The following is a 20,832-nucleotide window of genomic DNA, read 5'->3' as shown; positions in this document are numbered from 1 at the left end:
CTGAAAATTCAACTATTAGCATCATGGAGCTTATTATTATTATTTTTTTTCTTTTGAGATGGAGTCTCTCTCTGTCGCCCCGACCAGAGTGCAGGGCCGCTATTTCAGCTCACTGTAACCTCCACCTTCCGGACTCAAGTGATTTTCCTGCCTCAGCCTCCTGAGTAGCTGGGATTACAGGCATGCGCCACCATGCCTGGCTAATTTTTCTATTTTTAGTAGAGACGAGGTTTCACCGTGGTGGCCATGTTGGTCTGGAATGCCTGACCTCGTCATCTGCCTGCCTTGGCCTCCCAAAGTGCTGGGATTACAGGCATGAGCCACCATGCCCGGCCCATGGAGCTTTTTTTCTTCCCAATTCTATCGATTGTATCCTTCCAGTTAATTTTACTTTTTGACGAACTTGAAACTACTAGTAAAAAGAGGGCTGGGTAAACATTTCAGTCTCAAGAGTAGGTAGTATCAGGAGTAGATTAAGAGGGAAATATGCCAATGCATTAAGCCAAAAATCTGGTGAACAAGAGGAAGTGTGCCTTGCCCTTCATGTCACATTATAATAATATTTAACAATGAAGGCACCCTTATTACATGTGTTTCAGACACATTTTAAGTAGTTTATTAATTTCAACTCTTTTAACTAAGCTATGCAGAATAACTCTAAGTAGGCATTATCATTCCCTTTTCCAAATGAAAAAATTGAGGCACAGAAAGGTAGATAATTTGCTGCAAGGTACACAGAACAGGATTCATATTCATATTCATATTCATATTCAGTGTAGCCTGAGTCCAGGATCTTAATCCTTATGTAACACTGTAAATGATATTCCTTTCAAAAAAGAGTAAAATAATTAGTTTGTTGTGCTTTTATCTTCCTTCTAACATTTGAAGAAATCACTTTATCAATCTTAATCCTAAATGGTAAGCTCTCAACATTAGCACTTGAGAGCTTGAATTATTACATCTACCATGGTGATTCTTGTAGTGTATGGCATGAAAACATATTAGCTGATTGATAAAAAATCATTGCCATTTGACTTCTTACACTGAAAATTGGAAATAATCTGATAATTGTTAACACTGATTTCTCATTGGGTGACTCAGAGCCATGAAGAAACTTGGCAATTTGCATGTCTCTTGTAGGAAAACTGTTCTCACTAATATTTTAACGTGGCTCAGTGAAGTGAGCCAAGTGAAGAAGCCTTGGCTGTATAATGAGACTGCACACAAAACTCAAGGGTATTCAACTTTAAATCAAGTCAGAAAACCTCCATCCAAGAGGTAGTGAAACCAGGTAGAACATTCAGACCTGCTTCTCAGATCACTGAACTATGTCTTAGGAGAGGAGAGTCCAGGGTCTGGGATGTTTGACTCTGTGCCTCTACTGAAACTGCACTATGGAAAGATCTGCCCCTCACTTCACCTCAATTCTCACACTTACCTCCATGTCTCCATTTGTCAATATCAATGTTAATACCTTTCCCATTTAGGATTTTTCAAAATGCGGCTAACAATATTTGCAAGATTTGTTATAGATTATTAGATTCGATATGTACCCTTCTACACCAGAATCTTCTACCAATTACTAGTGCCATCCATGTATGTAACGTCGTCCTTAAAGTAAGTTAGTGAATAAGACTGCCATTAGGCCTATGTAGTTGCTGGTAAGAAATCAAATCAAATAAGTCAATACATGATGTTGTTCTAAATTGTGTACTTTAGGAAAAATGATATTGAGGTATTGTTATGAACTTGTTCAAGGATTATAGAACTTTTGTTAAACCCAAGTATTTTCTAAATATCTTAGAAAAAGATTATTCATGAAGTCAGTGTATGTGCACAACTTAGGATATTACTGTATACATTCAGCAAATACTACTTAAGGACACACTGTCAAATGACTGTTATCATTAGTTGGAGAGGTCTAGGGGATTAGCTATTTGACTTAAAAAAATGTGAAATTTATACTTTCTAAGTTACGGCACAAAGGCACATCAAACCAAAACAAGTACATTAGAGTATTCAAGAACCATATTCTAATGGTTTCCTTTTTAGTTTTCTTTAAATAAAAATTTCATGACAGTAGAAATAGCTCTGGTGAATGCAAAGATGAAGACTATTATTTGCCCTCTTCTTACAGTGTCTCACCAAGGTATTTAGAAAGCCTGGTGAGTCTGTTATCCAAACACTTTGTAGTCCCAGCTCAGCGGGCTTTCACCCCCTCTGTGCCAGGTTGCCCTGCCTCTCCTGTGGCTACACTGTTTTTCGACTGTCATTTTTATTGAAAAATAAAAGCTAAATTGGAGTTTCAGAATACCTTCCATTTAACTCCTTTAATAAAACGGGAAAGATAAAAGCAACCTAGTCACAAGAGAAGTGTTTTTGAAAGCTATGCCTTGGATATCAGAGATGCAGAAATAAAAGGCTGCTTCAAAAATAGAGCCCACTGGCCTAGAGCTGGCCCTCTGCAGCCCTTCTCCTGTGCTAGACCGGCTTTTAGCTTTAATTTTTTATTCAAGAAGTTAAATGGGAGACGTGAAATAGTTTGGATCAAATATCCCAACAAATGGAAAATGGGCAGCAGATGATTCTTTTAAATGCATTATTCTTATGCACCTGAGCCAGACAACTTCGTCAGGCAATTTTGCACATGCCTGATAGAAAAGGGAATATTATTCATATTTCTGTACACAGAGAACTCTTTTTTTCTACTAATCCCATGGGAAGAATAGTATTTCTCAAAGCGTGTCCCACTTAAAATAAGCATCAACACAATAAATGCTCTGAGGAGTCTCATGCTAAAGAGAAACAAAATAAACGAAACTGTATAATTTTGTATTTGCCTAATCCATTTGTCCGTTAATTCCTTTAAAACTTTATATGTATTAATATCACAAGATTCTTATCTAGAGATACTATGATCTTGATCCTCAGTCACACTAGTAACATAGTTAAAAAATGTTTTCAAAAGAAAGCATCCCTTTAGCAGCATAATTGTAGCTCTATTTAATGCATTTATGCTGATTATTGAATTAAGACCTACCATAGATCAAACATTTGAGGTAATAGTAGTATCTAATTGCAAATTGGCTGAGAGAGACTCGTGTTTAAGATAGCATAATTCAAAGGTTAATTGATAGTAATTGTAAATAATTAAACTGACAAATGTAACTAAAGAGAATATGGAAGAGGAAGCAGTAGGATTTGGCAAAGGAAAAAGATTGATAAAGTCCTTAAAGTTTAAGAAACATTTGATTTTACTATGAAATAGGTCATTTAGCTCTACACTGTTCAATAACCCCCATGCTCTATTCCATTGTTCCTATAATGTTCAGCTAATGCTTTAATGAAGGTGACTCTAAAATACCCCTATTTGTCTTTTGCCCTCTTAATTAAAGCAAAAGACACAACTTGGGATTGTAATATTCCCTTCTGGCTCTTACACATCTTTAAATATAATTTTTTTTCAAAAAAGAACACTTTCAGTCATTTCACATTATTCTAACCAATTAAAGAGAAATGAGAAAATTGAAGTTATAATGATGTTAAGTATATCTCCCAGGATAAATCAGTGTTGATGAAGAATGACCTGTGAAGAGACAACGACTCTCCACCACTGCCAGATTCTGGGGGGTGTGCTAAAAGCTTTCTAGTGGCCTTCAATCAGAACTGCCTCGTTATTGTGAGCATGGTATTATTTTAAATTACCTTTTTATATTTAATTAAATAACACCTAGTCTAAAAAGTACCTCTTATTTTCCATGCCAGCATCTTGTATGACTACCTTCAAAATAAGTTTCATAGAATAGGCAAAGAATAAACAGAAAGCAATTACTTTTTCTACACAGAGAAAAAGGAAAGAATGGGGGTAAATTTGGCAGCCTGTCTTTTGATCCTATGAAACAATCCCTTTTTTCAAAAGCACCATTATGCTTAATAATTACATAATTTTCCCTAGGCTCCAATAAAAAAGCAGAGAAGAATATTTCAACAATGCTAAGATGTAAATAGCATTACTATTGTCTTATGATCTTCGATAGCATATAACTGATCTGACCCAGATTGTGATCCTTACCAAATCATTTTGCCCATTGAAGGATTCACTTGCTTTCTTGCTTTAATATTCTTCAGTGTGTTCCCTGGTCAGAGACAAAAGGATAATTTTGAAGGCATTGAAGACCATATTGTCTTTCAAGTGTTCATAGAAAAGTTTCCTGGGTAGCAATAACATTGCCTTTGAAAATGCAAAAGAGGTGAGTATAAAATCATGGAAATTCTAATTTAGAGTAGCTTAATTTGATATAATGTTTTAAAATATGAAGTAATATCATTATGGTTTTTCGTTTTTATTTTTTTTTAAAGGGAGCATTTTATTTTATTTTTTAAATTAATTAATTTTTTTTTTTTTTTTGAGAAAGAGTTTCGCTCTGTTGCCCAGGTTAGAGTGCAGTGCCGTGATCTCGGTTCAGTTCAACCTCCACCTCTCAGGTTCAAGCAATTCTCGTGCCTCAGCCTCCCAAGTAGCCGGGATTACAGACATGTACCACCACGCCCAGCTAATTTTTTATTTTAGTAGAGATGGGGTTTCACCATGTTGGCCAGGTTGGTCTTGAACTCCTGACCTGAGGTGATTGACCCACCTCAGCCTCCCAAAGTGCTGGGATTACAGGCATGAGCCACTGCACCTGGCCAAAAGAGGGAATTTTAGTCCAGATGTGATGGCATTTCTATTTTCAGGATTTGCTAAAATAAAATTCATTCAATATATAAAATATCCATGTATTAGATCACAACTTGGTTAAGATGGTGCCTTTCCTGAATTACTGACATTTTTATTATTTCTAAACTAAAGCACTCTAAATACAATGATCATTTTTTTCTGTCTACACTGAATATGTACTATATGCTCCAAACCTATCTTACTAATTGAATAGGCAAGTACATATTTGCATATATACAAAGTATATGTACATTGTTATTCTGAAAACATTTTCTCCCTGAAAAGCCACAGGAAAAATGTGTATGAGCTAATTTTAGGTTGATGATGCAGAGTGGTTATATTTTTCTCTGGTAGCTGAACATGTTTGGTGAGAATCAAATTCTTCAGCAAAGAACACACATTAGAATTAGGCAATATTTACTTTGGCATATGTCCATGATAAATGACACTAGGCATAACTGGTGTCTAAAAATCTCACAGATTAAAAATATTCTGCCAGTTTTCTGATGACATAAGGAGGAAACAAATGCAAAAGCTTAGTTTTTTAAGTTTTCTATATTTTGTGTTTTCTAAAATATGATAAAGATAACTCCCAGACTTTCAAATGTTAAAGACTGACAGGCATTCCTAAAAATGGTAATAATTACCATATTATTTTTTATTTTTAAATTTTATTTCTTTTTTGGCACAGTAATTTATCGGGTACAGAGTGATGTTGTGATATATGTTATACATAGTGATCAGATCAGGGTAACTAGCACACCTATCATCTCAGACGTTTATCATTTCTTGTGTTAGGAACATTCAATATCCCCCTTCTAACTATTTGAAAGTATATGATATGCCATTGTCAACTATAGGCATCCTACAATGCTTCAGAACACTAGAACTCTTACCTAGCTGTAATTTGGTATCCTTTAACAATTCTCTCATTACCCTCTCCCTAGAAACTAGAGTCTTTAGAATCTTCCGTTCTACTTTTTACTTCTATGAGATCTTTTTTTTTATTTTTTAGATTCCACATATGAATGAGGACATGCTATGTTTAACCTTTCTGTTCCTGGTTTATTTCACTTAGCATAATGTCCCCCAGTACTATCCATTTTGCCTTGAATGATGGAACTTCATTAAATTTTGTCTGAATAATATTTCATTGTATATATAGAGAGAGAGCACACCTTATCTGTTCAGCTGTTGTTGAACACCTACATTGACTCCATATCTTAACTATTGTGAATAGTGCTGTGACAAAGATAAGGGTGCTGATGTCTCTTCTATATAATGTTTTTCTTTCCTTTGGATAAATTCCCAGTAGTGGGATTGAAGGATCACATGGTAGTTCTAGCTGTAGTTTTTATTTTTTGGAAAGTCTGGACTATTCTCATAGTGGCTGTACTACTGTACTAGTTTACATTCTCTCCAATAGTGTGTAAGAGTTCTTTTTTCTCTGCATGCTTACCAGCATGTATTATTTTTTGTCTTTTTGATAATAGCCATCCTAACTGGTGTGAGATGATATCTCATTGTAGTCTTGATTTGCACTTCTCTGATAATAAATGATGTTAAGCATTTTAAAAATATATTTGTTGGTCATTTTTATGTCTTCTATTGAGAAACATTCACATTATTTGCCATTTTTAATTGGATTTTTAAACTGTTAATTTGTTTGTGTTCCTTCTATATTAATCTCCAGTTAGGAGATTAATATACAGTTCATTGGGTAGGTGAAGTGTTTGAAAATACTTCTCCCATCCTGTAGGCTGTCTTTTCTCTTTGTTGATTGTTTTCTTTGCTATGAAGAAGATTTTTAGTTTAATATCATTCCATTTGTTCATTTTTGCTTCAGTTGCCTATGTTTTTGAGATGTTATTCATGAAATCTTTTCCCTGACCAATGTCTTGAAGCATTTCCCGCATGTTTTCTTCTAGTAGTTTTATAGTTTTAGGTCTTACATTTAGGTCTTTTATCCATTTTGTGTTAATTTTTGTACAGGGTGAGAAGTAGGGGTCTTGTTTCATTCTTTTGCAAATGGACATCCAGTTTTCCCAGCGCCATTTATTAAAGAGACTATCCTTTCTCCGGTGTATGTTCTTGGAGTCTCTGAAAAACATCAATTGGCTGTAGATACATGAATTAATTTCTGTAGATATATGTACTAATTTCATGGATCTATTCTGTTCTATTGTTCTATGTTTCTGTTTTTATGCCACTACTATGCTGTTTTGGTTACCATAGTATTGTAGTATATTTTGAAGTCTAGTAGTGTAATGCCTCTACCTTTGTTCTTTTTGCTCAGAACTGCTTTGGCTATTCAGGGTCTCTTATTGTTTCATGCAAATTTTAGATTTTCTTTTTATTTCTGTGAAGGATGTCATTGATATTTTGATAGGGATTGCACTGAATCCATACATTGCTTTGGATAGTATGGTCATTTTAATTATATTAACTCTTCTGATTCATGAGCACAAAATATTTTTCCACTTGTTTCTATCCTCTTAAATTTCTTTCATCAGAGTTTTGTGGTTTCTCTTGTGAAAGTCTTTTACCTCCTTGGAGAAATTTATTCTCAGGTATGTTATTTTTTTGTAGCTGTTGTAAATGGAATTGCCTTGATTTCTTTTTCAACTAGTTTTTTGTTTAAATTAAACTTTTTTATTTTGAGATAATTTTAGATTTACATGTGGTTTTAAGAAGTAATACAGGAAGTTTTCATGTACCCTTTACCCAGTTTCCTCCAATAGTAACATCTTGTAAAATTACAGTACAGTATTTCAACCAGGATATTGAAATTGACAGTCAGGATATAGAATATTTTAATCACCTCAGAATTCCCCCATATTGCTTTTTTATACCTATACCTACTTTCCTCCCACTGACACCCTTCCTTAACCTCTGACAACCACTCATCTGTTCTCCATTTTACAATTTTGTCATTTCAATAGTATGACATAAATAAAATCATAAAATATGTAATCTTTTGGAATGGACTTTTCACTCATAAACCTCTAGAAATGTTGCCAGGTTATAGTTCAATCCTTTTTATTGCTGAGTAATATTCCATATTATGAATACCACAGATTGATTTTTTTTTTTTTTTGAGACAGAATCTCGCTCTGTCACCCAGGCTGGAGTGCAGCGGCACGATCTCGGCTCACTGCAAGCTCCGCCCACCGGGTTCACGCCATTCTCCTGCCTCAGCCTCCCGAGAAGCTAGGACTACAGGCGCCCACCACCACGCCCGGCTAATGTTTTGTATTTTTAGTAGAGATGGGGTTTTACCATGTTAGCCAGGATGGTCTCAATCTCCTGACCCTGTGATCCACTCGCCTCGGCCTCCCAAAGTGCTGGGATTACAGGCGTGAGCCACCATTCCCAGCCAAATACCACAAATTTTTAAACATTTACCTGATGAAGAACATCTTTGTTATTCCCTTTTTTTGCTATTGCCAATAAAGCCACTATACACATATTATTTTAGGCTTTTGTGTAAGCCTTTGGTGTTTTTTCCCCCTCTGAAATAAAAGCCCAGGAATGAAATTGCTGAGTTGTATGATAATAATATATTTAATTTCTGTTTGTTTGTTTTTAATAAGCTGCCAAACTCATTTTCAGAGTGGCTGTATAATTTTCCGTTCTCACCAGGAATATGAGTGATATAGTTTCTCTGCATCCTTGCCAGCATTTAGTGTTATGCTTTTTAAAATTTTAGCCATTGTAATAGGTGTGTACTGATATATTATTATGATTTTCATTTTCATTACCTCAATGGCTAATGAAGTAGAATATCTTTTCATGTGCTTATTTTTCATCTGTATATTGTCTTTGTTGAAATATCTTTTATTTTTAGCTCACATCTTCCAATACATAAAAACAATGTTATTCCATTTTAGTATTGTATTTTTTTGTTTGTTTTACTGTTGTTTTTAAAGTTCTTCATATTGTCTAGATATTAGTACTTTGTGAGATATGTGGCTTGCAAATGTTTTTCCCAGTATGAAATGTGTGTTTTTATTCTCTAAACAGGAACATTCACAGAGCCAAAGATTTTAATTTTGATGGCAGCCATTCAAATTATCATTTTTGTCCTTTAATTGATTATACTTTTGGTGTCAACTTTAAAAGCTCCTTTCTTAACCCTAAACCCCAAATATTTTCTTCTATTTTTTCTAAAAGTTTTATATCTTTACATTTTGCATTTAGATCCATGATCCATTTTTTTTGTTAATTTTTGTATAAGGTATGAAAGTTAAATGAAAGTTTTATTGTTGTTGTTGTTGCCTAAGGATATTCAACTGAATTGTCATCATTTGATGAATGACTATCTCTTCTTCACTAAATCGATTTTGTGTAGATCTATTTCGGGGTAGTTTATTCTGCTCCATTGATTCATGTGTCTATCACCAACACCACACAATCTGTATTACTCCTATCATGAACTAAGTGTCAAATAGGGTAGAGTCATTCTTCATACTTTATTCTTCTTTTTAAAAATTGCCATAGCTATTCTAGTTCCTTTACTATGTTTGAGTCTTCCAATACATGTATACAATATGTTTCACCATTTTTGAGACCTTCTTTGATTTTTTTGTCAGTGTTTTGGCATATAAGTCTTAAAACAGGTTTTATTGGATCTACATCTAAGAATTTTGATTTAAATGATTGGAAATGATATTATATTTTTTGATTTTGGTGTCCACATGTTAATAGTTATTACATAAAAAATATATTTTATTTGTACAGGTTTATCTTATATCCTGTGACTACTGAGTTCACTTATCCGTTAGTTATTTTTACATTTTCTCATAGATACCTTGTTTTCCACTATATATATATATATATATATACATATATATGGCACTCATTACTTCTTTTCCAATCTGTGTGCCCTTTATTTCCTTTCATATAATTGCCAACACTTGTGAATAAAAGTTTTCAGAGCAGACATTCTTGCCTTGCTCCCAATCTTAGGGTAAAATCTTTCACCATTGGGTATAGTGTTACCCATAGTTTTTGGGGTTTTTTTCTTAGTTGCTCTTCCTCAGGTTGAGGAATTCCCCTTATATTTCTATTATTCTGATAATTTTTAGCATAAATGGGTGTTACATTTTGTCCAATTTCTCTATATAGGCTGATACAATTTTCTAGTTTTTCTTCTTTAGTTAATTAACATAGTGGATTACATTGATTGATTTTGAATATTTAACCAGCCATGCATCCCTCGGAATAAACCCTATTGTTCATGGGGTATAATTTGTTCTTTATGTTGCTAAATTCTATTTGGTAATATTATATTAAGAGCTTTGGATCTATATACATAATTAATATCAATCTGTTGTTTTCTTTTTTGTAACATCTTTGGTTTTGATATCAAAGTAATATAAGCTTCAAAAAATAAATTGGAAAATGTTTTCACTTATTCTAGTTTCTGGAAGAGATTGTTTAGAATTGATGCTAATTCTTTAAATATCTGGTAACATTTTCTAATTAACCAATCTGGGATTGGGGATTCCTTTGGGGAGAGATTTTAAATTATGGATTCAATTTTCTTAAGAGTTATCTCTATTAAGATTGTCTATTTCTGCTTGAATCTGTTTTGATGTTTGTGTTTATAAAGGAATTTGTTCATTTTACCTAAGTTGTCATATTTATGTGTGTAGAGTTGCTCATAATATTCCTTTATTATCCTTTTGATGTCTGCAAGATCAATAGTGATATCTCCTCTTACATGCCAGATATCGATAAGTCATGACTTCTCTCTTGTTTTATCAATCTTGCTAGACATTTGACAGTTTTTATCAATCTCATCAAAGAACGAACTAGTTTCACCAATTTTCTCTTTTGTTGCGCTTTTTCTATTTCATAGATTTTGTTCTTATCTATCCATATCCTTCCATTTGCTGGCCTTGGGTTTACTTTGCTCTTGGTTTTTTAGATTTTTGAGGTAGGATTTTAGATTACAAGTTTTTAATATTTGCATTCATTGCCATAATTTTTCCTCTAAGTATTACATTAGCTTTGTCTCAAAAATGTTGGTATCTTGTATTTTCATTTTCATTCAGTTCAATGTACTTTTAAAATATTTTCTTTTTCTTTGACTCAATGTGTTGGTTAGTTTTTGTATGTTTGGATATTTTCTTATTATCATTTTGTTATCGATTTCTGGTTTGTTTCTGCTGCAGTTAAAGAATCCATTCTGTATATTGTCAGTTCTTTTAAATGTGTTGAGATTTGTTTTATGCCCAAATATATATACTATCTTGAAATATTTCCCATAGGCCCTTTTAAATAGTATGTACTGGACCGTTTTTAGGGGCAACGATTAGATACTGTGCTTGATGGTCTTGTTGAGTTCTACACTCTTGCTGATTTTCTGTCTCGTTGTTTATCACTTTTTGAGACAAGGGTATTGACGTCTTTAACTATAATTTTGAATTTCTTAACTTTTTTCTTTCAATTTTATTAGTTTATGCTTCACATATTCGCAGCTCTATTATTTGGTGTGTACAAATTTAGGAATACTGTCCTTCATAGTGTGGATTGACCCTTTTATCTTTAAATCAGATTCTTTCTTGTCTCTGGTGATTTTCTTTGCTCTGAAGACTCCCTTATCTAGTTAATATAGTCACTCCTGCTTTCTTTTGATTGTTTGTATGATACAACTTTTGCCATCTCATTTTTCAACATTTCTATATAGTTATATTTAAGCACTGTTTGTAGGTAGAACACAGATACATCTTTTTTTTTTTAATCAATTCTGCAAATCTCTGTATTTCCAATGTTACATTTAGATTATTTATGTCTAATTTAATTATGGGTATGTTAATGCTTAAGTCTGCCATTTTATTTTGTGTTTTCTTTGTTCTCTCTTTTTTTTGTCTGCCTTCCCATGGGTTATTTGAACTTTTTAGCATTGAAGTTTGTTTATTTAGAATGTTTTTAAGTATATCTCTTTGTATAGCTTCTTTAATCATTTCTCAAGAAATTTTATTTATATATTTATACATTTATATACACATATATGTATATATATACACATATATGTATATATATATACATATATATACATATATGTGTGTGTATATATATATATACACATACATATATATGGCAATTTACTAGTGTCATTATTTTATCACTTCAAGTGAAGTGTGGAATCCTTATCTCCCTTTAAGTCACTTTACTGTACTCCGTTTATAATGTAATTGTCTTAAATATTTTTTCTAAGTATACTTAGAACCACATCAAGGACTGTTATAATTTTTGATCCAAATGTCAATCATAATTTAGAAAACTCAAGAGAAGAAAGCCTATCTTATTTACACGTATTTTTACTGAACATGTTCTTTCTTCCTTTCTGATATTCTCAGTTTACTTTGTCATTCCTTTCTACTTATAAAACTTTCTTTAGCCATTTTTTATTGTAGGTCTGCTGGCAAAAAAAAATAGTTTTTTTTCATCAAGGCATTCTCAAAGATATTTTCACTGAATATAACGTTCTGAGCTAACAGTACTTGTCTTTCAGCACTTGAAAAATGTCACTTTCTTCAAGCCTCCATAGTTTTTAATGAGAAATCTGCTTTCATCAAAACTTTCTTGCTCCTATTGGCAAGGTGTCTTTTCTGTCTTGAGGTTTTCAAATGTTTGTTTAGTTTTCAGAAATTTGACTGTGATGTATCAAGTTTTGTATTTTGAGAGGCTTATCCTGTTAAGGTTAGTCTAGCTTATTAAATCTGTAAATGCATGTCTTTTGCCAAGTTTGGGGATTTTTTTTCAGCCATTATTTTCTCAACTACTTTTTCGGATTAACCCTGTTTCTCTTCTTCTTCTGAGACTCTTGTGACTCAGAATTTAACAAATGACAAACGTTAAGTATTTTTCATAATCTCACAGATTCCTGAGGCTTTGATCATCCTTTTTCAATATATTTTTTTCTGTTTCTTAGATTGGATAATTTCTATTGTTCTTTCATTTCTCTGATTCTTTCCTCTATACCATCCATTCTTCTTTTGAGTCATTCTAATATGGTCCATACCAAATTCATATGCTGAATCCTAACCCCTACAGAGATGGTGGTAAGAGGCAAGGGCTTTGGGAGATGAATAGGTCCTGAAGGTTCTGCCCTCATGAATGAAATTAGTGTTCTTTTATTATTATTATTATACTTTAAGTTGTAGGGTACCTGTGCACAACGTGCAAGTTAGTTACATATGTATACATGTGCCATGTTGGTGTGCTCCTCCCAGTAACTCGTCATTTAACATTAGGTATATCTCCTAATGCTATCCCTCCCCCATCCCCCCACCCCACAACAGGCCCCAGTGTGTGATGTTCCCCTTCCAGTGTCCATGTGTTCTCATTGTTCAATTCCCACCTATGAGTGAGAACATACAGTGTTTGGTTTTTTGTCCTTGCAATAATTTGCTGAGAATGATGGTTTCCAGCTTCATCCATGTCCCTACAAAGGACATGAACTCATCATTTTTTATGGCTGCATAGTATTCCATGGTGTATATGTGCCACATTTTCTTAATCCAGTCTATCATCATTGGACATTTGGGTTGGTTACAAGTCTTTGCTATTGTGAATAGTGCCGCAATAAACATACGTGTGTATGTGTCTTTATAGCAGCATGATTTATAATCCTTTGGGTATATACCCAGTAATGGGATGGCTGGGTCAAATGGTATTTCTAGTTCTAGATCCCTGAGGAATCGCCACACTGACTTCCACAATGGTTGAACTAGTTTACAGTCCCACCAACAGTGTAAAAGTGTTCCTATTTCTCCACATCCTCTCCAGCACCTGTTGTTTCCTGACTTTTTAATAAACGCCATTCTAACTGGTCTCAGATGGTATCTCATTGTGGTTTTGATTTGCATTTCTCTGATGGCCAGTGATGATGAGCATTTTTTCATGTGTCTTTTGGCTGCATAAATGTCTTCTTTTGAGAAGTATCTGTTCATATCCTTCGCCCACTTTTTGATGGGGTTGTTTGTTTTTTTCTTGTAAATTAAAGAAAGCCTGAGAGAGCTTGTGAAAGGACAGCTAGAGGGCACCACCTTTTAGGCAGAGAGCAAGCCCTCACCAGACATTAAATTTGCTAGAGACTTTAACCTTTAGATTTCCCAGCATCCAAAACGGTGAACAATAATTATCTTTTGTTTATGAATTACTTAGTTTAAGGTATTTTGTTATAGCAGCCTGAATAGACTTAAGACATAATCCTTTGAGTTTTTCATTTTAATTATTGTGTTTGTTAGGTAAAAATTTCCATTTGTTTCTTCTTTATTCAGTCGTACCTTTGAGTCCACAGTGGATTGTTTCTGGAATCCTCCATGAATAGCAAAATTTATAGATGCTCAAGTCCCTTATTTAAAATGGCATAATATTTGCATATTACCTATGCACATCCTCTCATATACATTAAAAACATCTGGATTACTTATAATACCTAATTCAACATAAAAATCATTCTAATAGTTATTATACTGTATTAACTTTTGTTAAAAATTTGCATTATTTTTAATTGTTATATTATTATTTTATTGTTTTTTTCAAATATTTTTTATCTGTGGTTTGTTGCATCTGCACACATAAAAACCATGAAGATGGAGGGCTGAGTATACCTTCTTTTTCTTTCCTGAAACTTACTATTTTTAAAAATTTGATTCAAATATCTTTGTAATTGCTCATTGAAGAATTTTAGTGATGGCTGCTTTTAAATCTTTGTCAGATAATTTTAACATCTCTATCACTTTGGTGTTGGCATCCATTGATAAACTTTTTTCACTGAGTTTGAGATCTTACTAGTTCTTGGCATGACAAATTATTTCTTATTAAACCTGAACCTTCAAGCATTATGTTAAGATATTCTTGATTTTATTTAAACTTCTGTTTTAGATGGATTCCTCTGACACCTCTCTAACAGGGAAATAAGAGGGTACCACCATATAACTGCAAGGTTAGATGGCAGTACAAATTCTTTCATGGCCTCTTTTGATACTAAAGGGAATGGGTTAGTATTACTGCAGAGTGGGTGTGGAAGTTCATGCTTCTTACTAGAATTTTCCTGATTATCCGTGTTCAAGGCTATGCAACTCAAAGCTTAGCAATACTTTGTAACTGTGTCCCCATACATCTGTGGATATTGCTTAAAGGCACCCATAGAGTTTCTCGTGTCTGAAAGGGGAGTGAAGTAAGCCACCGTTTCCTCAGACAGCCTCTCCTAGTTCATCCAGAATGGCTCAGATTTTACCTCTTTCCTGTTCTGGGGTTCAACATAGAATTTTATTTGAAGAAAAAATTCTGCCAATTAAACAATGTTTGAAAATATCTTAAATTTCAATTTTTCTCAAATGAAATTCTACAAAGGAATTAAGTTCTGTAAGATATTATCTTAGTGACTATTTTCTCAGTTCTCCCCAGAATGGTACATGGCTAGCAACATTCTAGATGCCTAGATTAGTTTATTAATTACATATGCTAAATATCTTAGAATGTTGGAAATTAATTCTGTTGTAGTAGTGAAGTGAGAAAGCTTGCAACCATCATATGTTGTCAAGAGTTTGCACGTGGCAGATTCCAAATAACTAAGACTTTAAAAAAGAATTAGCACTGTTTCAAAAAACAATTATACCAATTAACTTGAAAAAAGAAATTTGTTTTTGTTCTAAAGGAGAAAGCACAAGTAGCTTTTGATCATTTAATCAATTTATGCTCTACCAATTACAAAGAAGCAACAAACAGTTCTAATTATGCCAAATATCTACTTAAAATCTAAATACAAAAAATAAAGATAATATTGAGTTTGTGTATTGCATTAGTTTGTTCTCATGCTGCTGACAAAGATGTACTCAAGACTGGACAGTTTACGAAATAAAGAGATTTAAAGGACTTACAGTTCCACGTGGCTGGAGAGGCCTCACAATCATGGCAGACAGAAAGGAGAAGGAAGTCACACCTTACACGGATGACAGCAGGCAAAGAGAGAGAGCTTGTGCAGGGGAAATCTCCCTCATAAAACCATCAGATCTCGTGAGACTCATTCACCAACATGAGAACAGCACAGGAAAGACCTGACCCCATGATTTAATTACCTCCCACCTGGTCGCTCCCACAACACATGGGAATTCAAGATGAGATTTCGGTGGGGACACAGCCAAACTATATCGTGGATGTTATGCAAAATTCATGAAAATATTGTTGGTCAAAGCCTGAAAACCTTAATAACCAAATTCATAGAGTACCTTATTTTGTCTTTGCTCACAGATGAAAAGGATATAACTTTTCATCCTTATTCTAGATCTTTTTTTTATTCTACATGAGCGCTGTGGCTATGCCACTCAAGTTTGTCCCCACTGGGAGGCAAGAGAGTATTCCTAATGTGCTGTGGTACAAGATTTGGTACCACAACTATTGTGATTCAGAAGACAGAAAATGCACTCGTCCTTCCATTTTATCACAGGATGGCAGATAATACAATGAAGTCAACTAGTAGGGGCTATGTGTCACAATGAAATGAACCATTCAGAATCGACCTGCCCAGCCTGAAACCATGGCTTTTCCATACCTCTTTTCATCAAAAAACATGGATGAATATTAAGACACAAAGAAGCAAAACATATTAAGTGCAGTGAAAATGTCTGCTTCAATGAGCCTGTCAACATTGCCTGAATGAGGAAACACACATATTCACTCAGAGGACTCACCAGCACCATTAACAAGTTCTGGGGACTACTCAGTCTCTGAGTTTCAGTACTGACAACAACATTACATTCTAACAACATTTTCTACAAATCAACGGTGGTGCAGTCAGAGTCTCAGGCTAGTTAAGGGCTATAAAGATGAATATATCATAATAAAAATATTTTGACATACCACCAAAAAAGTTTAATTTTAAATGCTTAAAAATTTTTCCTGCTTTCTCTCAGAGGACAAAGAGCCACCTTACTTTATTTGAGAAATGATTTCTTTTTGTTTTAAGCATCAAGAACCAGCTAAGACAAAGTATACAGTAAATCATAAAAATCATTCTAGGACCATAGTTTTCATTGTAACCAGATCAGTATAGGACATAAGAATCCTCTTCACTAAAAAATATATAAAGAAGTTTATGTATAAAATCTGGGTTATCAAAGACCAGCTGACACTAAATGTTTTGCTCCATATCTTAATTTGATCTCAAAGACATTTCCATCTCAAATAAATAAATAAATAAATAAATAAAACAAAAACAATTCTTCGAGTTCCCAACAGCAACAGCAGAGAAGGGACCTGGTGATTCTATAGCTACTAGAACATCATACAGAATAGCAACAAAATAGATGATTCCCTTGTAATATAAATGGGCATAAGATAGGTTATAACCCAAACTATGTTTCTTTTTTCTCTTTTGGGCTGTTTAGTGTTTGGTCTCAATTGGTTATCCTGATGACTCCATTGAATGTGGCAAAATGTAAAGGTTTCAGTTGCAATAAAACTATGAACCAGAAGCACTTCAACCTCTACCTGCTTACTGAAACCATAAACAGGATCAGCACTAATTTTGCACAGATCCCCGCTTTCCTAGCTTTCCATTTTCTGGAAAGACCCATATTCTTTGTATCCATACTCTATGAGTTGTTGGAAGGTTCTTTAACATTTTAAAATAGATTTTTAGATTATTTTTTTCAGTTGTGTTCTGGTCTATTGAATAAACATACATATTTGAAATGCATTTTGAATATTATAGTTTTACACTATGGGTAAAATCACAGAAAAGTAAAAATTTATATTGTTTGCTGAGATCTTGATCTTTTCCCTATTCCCCTCAAATGGTGATGAAAAGGTAAAAACAGATTTAGTGTTCTAGTTCTATTCTGATAAAATATATCATTTTTTTGAGAGTTACTGATTTGAGAGACACATTCATAACAAGGTTATTATTGTAATTCTACCTGGAATGTCAGTAATAATTTATAGGAAACCTATAGAATATATAAATCAGTAGCACAAGAAGCATTGTCAAAAATACAGGATAAATTTTCATGTCCATATGAAATTCAGCAAGACCTCTTCTGAAAATGGTGAGAGGGAGGGAAATTGAAAGGAATAAATTATTGGGCTAATTTATAGTGTTATTATGCCACTGTTTGGAGAAAGAGTTTAGAATGAACCGAACAATGTAAGTGTTACAGCTAATGAATCATCAAGATTTTTAAAGATAGTATTTTGCTAATAATACTAGTAAAAAATTAAATCTACATGAACAAATAAACTGAAATCGAACATATATCGTATTCAGCAAACAACTAAACATCAGAGGCCTATAGGGATCCTACACTGAGAGTGAGAAATTTTCCTGCTTGGAGTCTACTAAAGCAAAATAGAGTTAGAAAATAAAATTAAGCAATTGTGCTGTGTTTAGGCTATGGGGAAGAAATAAATAAAAAGCTAATTGGACAGAAGAGTAGCAAGAAATCAGAGAAACCAGATTTCCTTGTTGCTAGGGGTGTTTTGCTTCAATAAATTAGAGAAGTGTAAATTACACTCCAAATTGAAATTCAATCTACTACCATAAATATAAAAAATATATCTACCTTTGCATTTCTATCCATGGAACATTTAGATCTCTGACGAAAGGACCACCTGATATCAGAGCTCTTTCAAATAAAATCCTTTCAAAAACATATAGCTTTCGATGAAATGAAAATGTGATGGAGATGGAGTCTTGATAATGTCTGTTTTAAAATTGCTGTTTAAAAGAATGTTATAAGAAGGTGAAACTTGTCCAAGGACTTGAGAAAGATTTAAAGTCACAGCCAGAATCTATTAAAGGCTAGTTACTAAAGAGTAGGTAACATGTTGATCACAAAGAAGTGGAAAAAATTATAAAACACTGGTACATAATTATATCGGCAGTGATCCTACACCCCAAACCAAAATTTCTTTATATTTTTGTTACGATTCAGAAAATTTTCCAAAATCTGGAAACTGTCCCCAGTCTTAAAACCATGAGCTTTGGCTAACTGGCTAAGATTACTTTTAGCTTTAATATTCTATGATTTGAAGATGTATATCAAGAACAGTAAAGCTTAATGAAAGAACCAAAGAACCAGTGGTTCTAATTTAAGGCCTAAGGTGAATTGGGACAATGTGTTTGTTTTTTATTTGCTTAACATGTTATTAAATTTCCATTTTCTTCTAGGTCTATAATTTAGTGAGAGGTTTAAAAAATAAATATTTAAAAAATAATCGCATGACATTATGTTCAAAATCATTGTCAATTTCTATGATTATGCAAATAAAAATGAAATATTTTACATCAATTGACTGGAAAACATTGGGAAGATAGGTAATGCCAAGTGTTAGTGGAGACAAAGAATCAGAGACCCTCTTATACTGCTGATGGAAGCACAGACTGGTAGAGTCAGCCTGGGGAACACACTGGAACCAGTCAGACAAATTAAGCATTATCCCATATTCTATAAGCATGTCACACCCTCTCAGGGTGATCCTTTCCCAAAGAAATGTGATGCTAGCCCAGATCAGGTACTAGCATGTTCATTAAAATATTATTTATAGTGGCAGAAATTGGAAGCAATTTCTGTGACTATCACTATATAAAAAGGTGAAAAGGCAAGAATACATACTGTTGACTAAAGCAATGTAGACTACATACAACATGGAGATATCTAAAAATACGCATTGTCATGAAAAAAGAAATGACTGTCACATTACATGAAACTCTTTAGACGGATCAAAAGTATTTGCAAAAATAAGAACAGAAAACTGTTTTCTTAGATTACAAACACAAAACATATACATTAAAACTCAGTAGAATGATTTTGTGGCAATAGGAAAAGGAGATTATGATTATAAAAGAGAATAAATAGCAATAATAATAATAAATATAATGAAAAAAGAATGATAGTGTGCCATGATTTGAGGAACACAACAATCAACCCTCTAGACATCTGAGGTCTAGAAGAAATAAAATAAAGAAAATTTAACAAATATTTTATTTGAAATAAAATAAATTAATAGCCAAAATTCTGCCTTGAATTAAAAACAAAACAAAAATTTATATGGGATTAGTGCATGCTGATTACTGTATAGCCTGTATGTATCAGGCATATGCTATCCATTTTTAATGCATCATCCCTTTTCATCTTCATAGTAATTCCATAAAATAGACATTCTTATCCTCAATTTACATTTGGCATAACTGAGTCTTAAAAGGCTCATTTTTGCTGAAAGACCTACAGCATTTTTGTGTTAGAAGCAAGAGTCAAACCCAGATTGGTTAACACTGAAGCTCATCTCTTTAATCCCTATAAAATGTACAGTCAAGCTTCTCAAAAAAGTAGCCCACATTTGCTATGTCTTATAAAAGGGTAAGACTTGTCCAAGGACTTGGAAAAGACTTCAGGTGGCAGCTAGAATCTATTATGGGACAGTTACTAGGGAGTAGGTAGCTTGTTGATCAGGGAAAAGTGAAAAAAATTGTGCAACACTGGTTCTAAACTATATCAGCAGTGATACTACACCCCAAACCAAAATTTCTTTGGTTTGGAATATTTGTATTCCCTGTGCCGCCCCCTCCCCCGTTTTTTAAATTAATTTCATCCCCACGATCCCTAGACAAGTGCTCTCCATAACTTTCCACATGATCTCATCATTACCAAATCCACTAACACTAACCTGCTGCATTGGATAATGACCAGGCTCTTGGCTCCTTTCACTTTTGTCCCACTACTCTCATCTAGTGCTCTTTGTTTCTTCAAAATACCCTGACCCCTTTGTCCAACTTGTTAAATGTTGATGTTCCCCAAGAATTTAATCCAGAATCTTTAGGGACTGGTAGTCTCTCCACATGTTCACCATGTGATAATCTCAGGCAATCATAGTTCATAGATTGATGACTTCTAAATCCATTCCAAATCCACCAAACTATGGAAACCAGACAATATGTTTTTCTTTTTGTCTACCTTCTATGATCAATCACTGGACAAGTCTTGCATATTTTAGCTTTTAAATACTTTTATAATTCATACACTTGTTTAAACCTATTAACACAACCTTGATTCAGACTTGCATTATTTCTTGACTACATTATCATAGTAGCTACTTACCTA

The sequence above is a fragment of the Nomascus leucogenys genome, chromosome 16, assembly GCF_006542625.1.
Source record: "Nomascus leucogenys isolate Asia chromosome 16, Asia_NLE_v1, whole genome shotgun sequence".
Classification (NCBI taxonomy): domain Eukaryota; kingdom Metazoa; phylum Chordata; class Mammalia; order Primates; family Hylobatidae; genus Nomascus; species Nomascus leucogenys.
The sequence above is the reverse complement of the archived record's forward strand: the minus strand, read 5'-3'. Positions refer to the sequence as shown.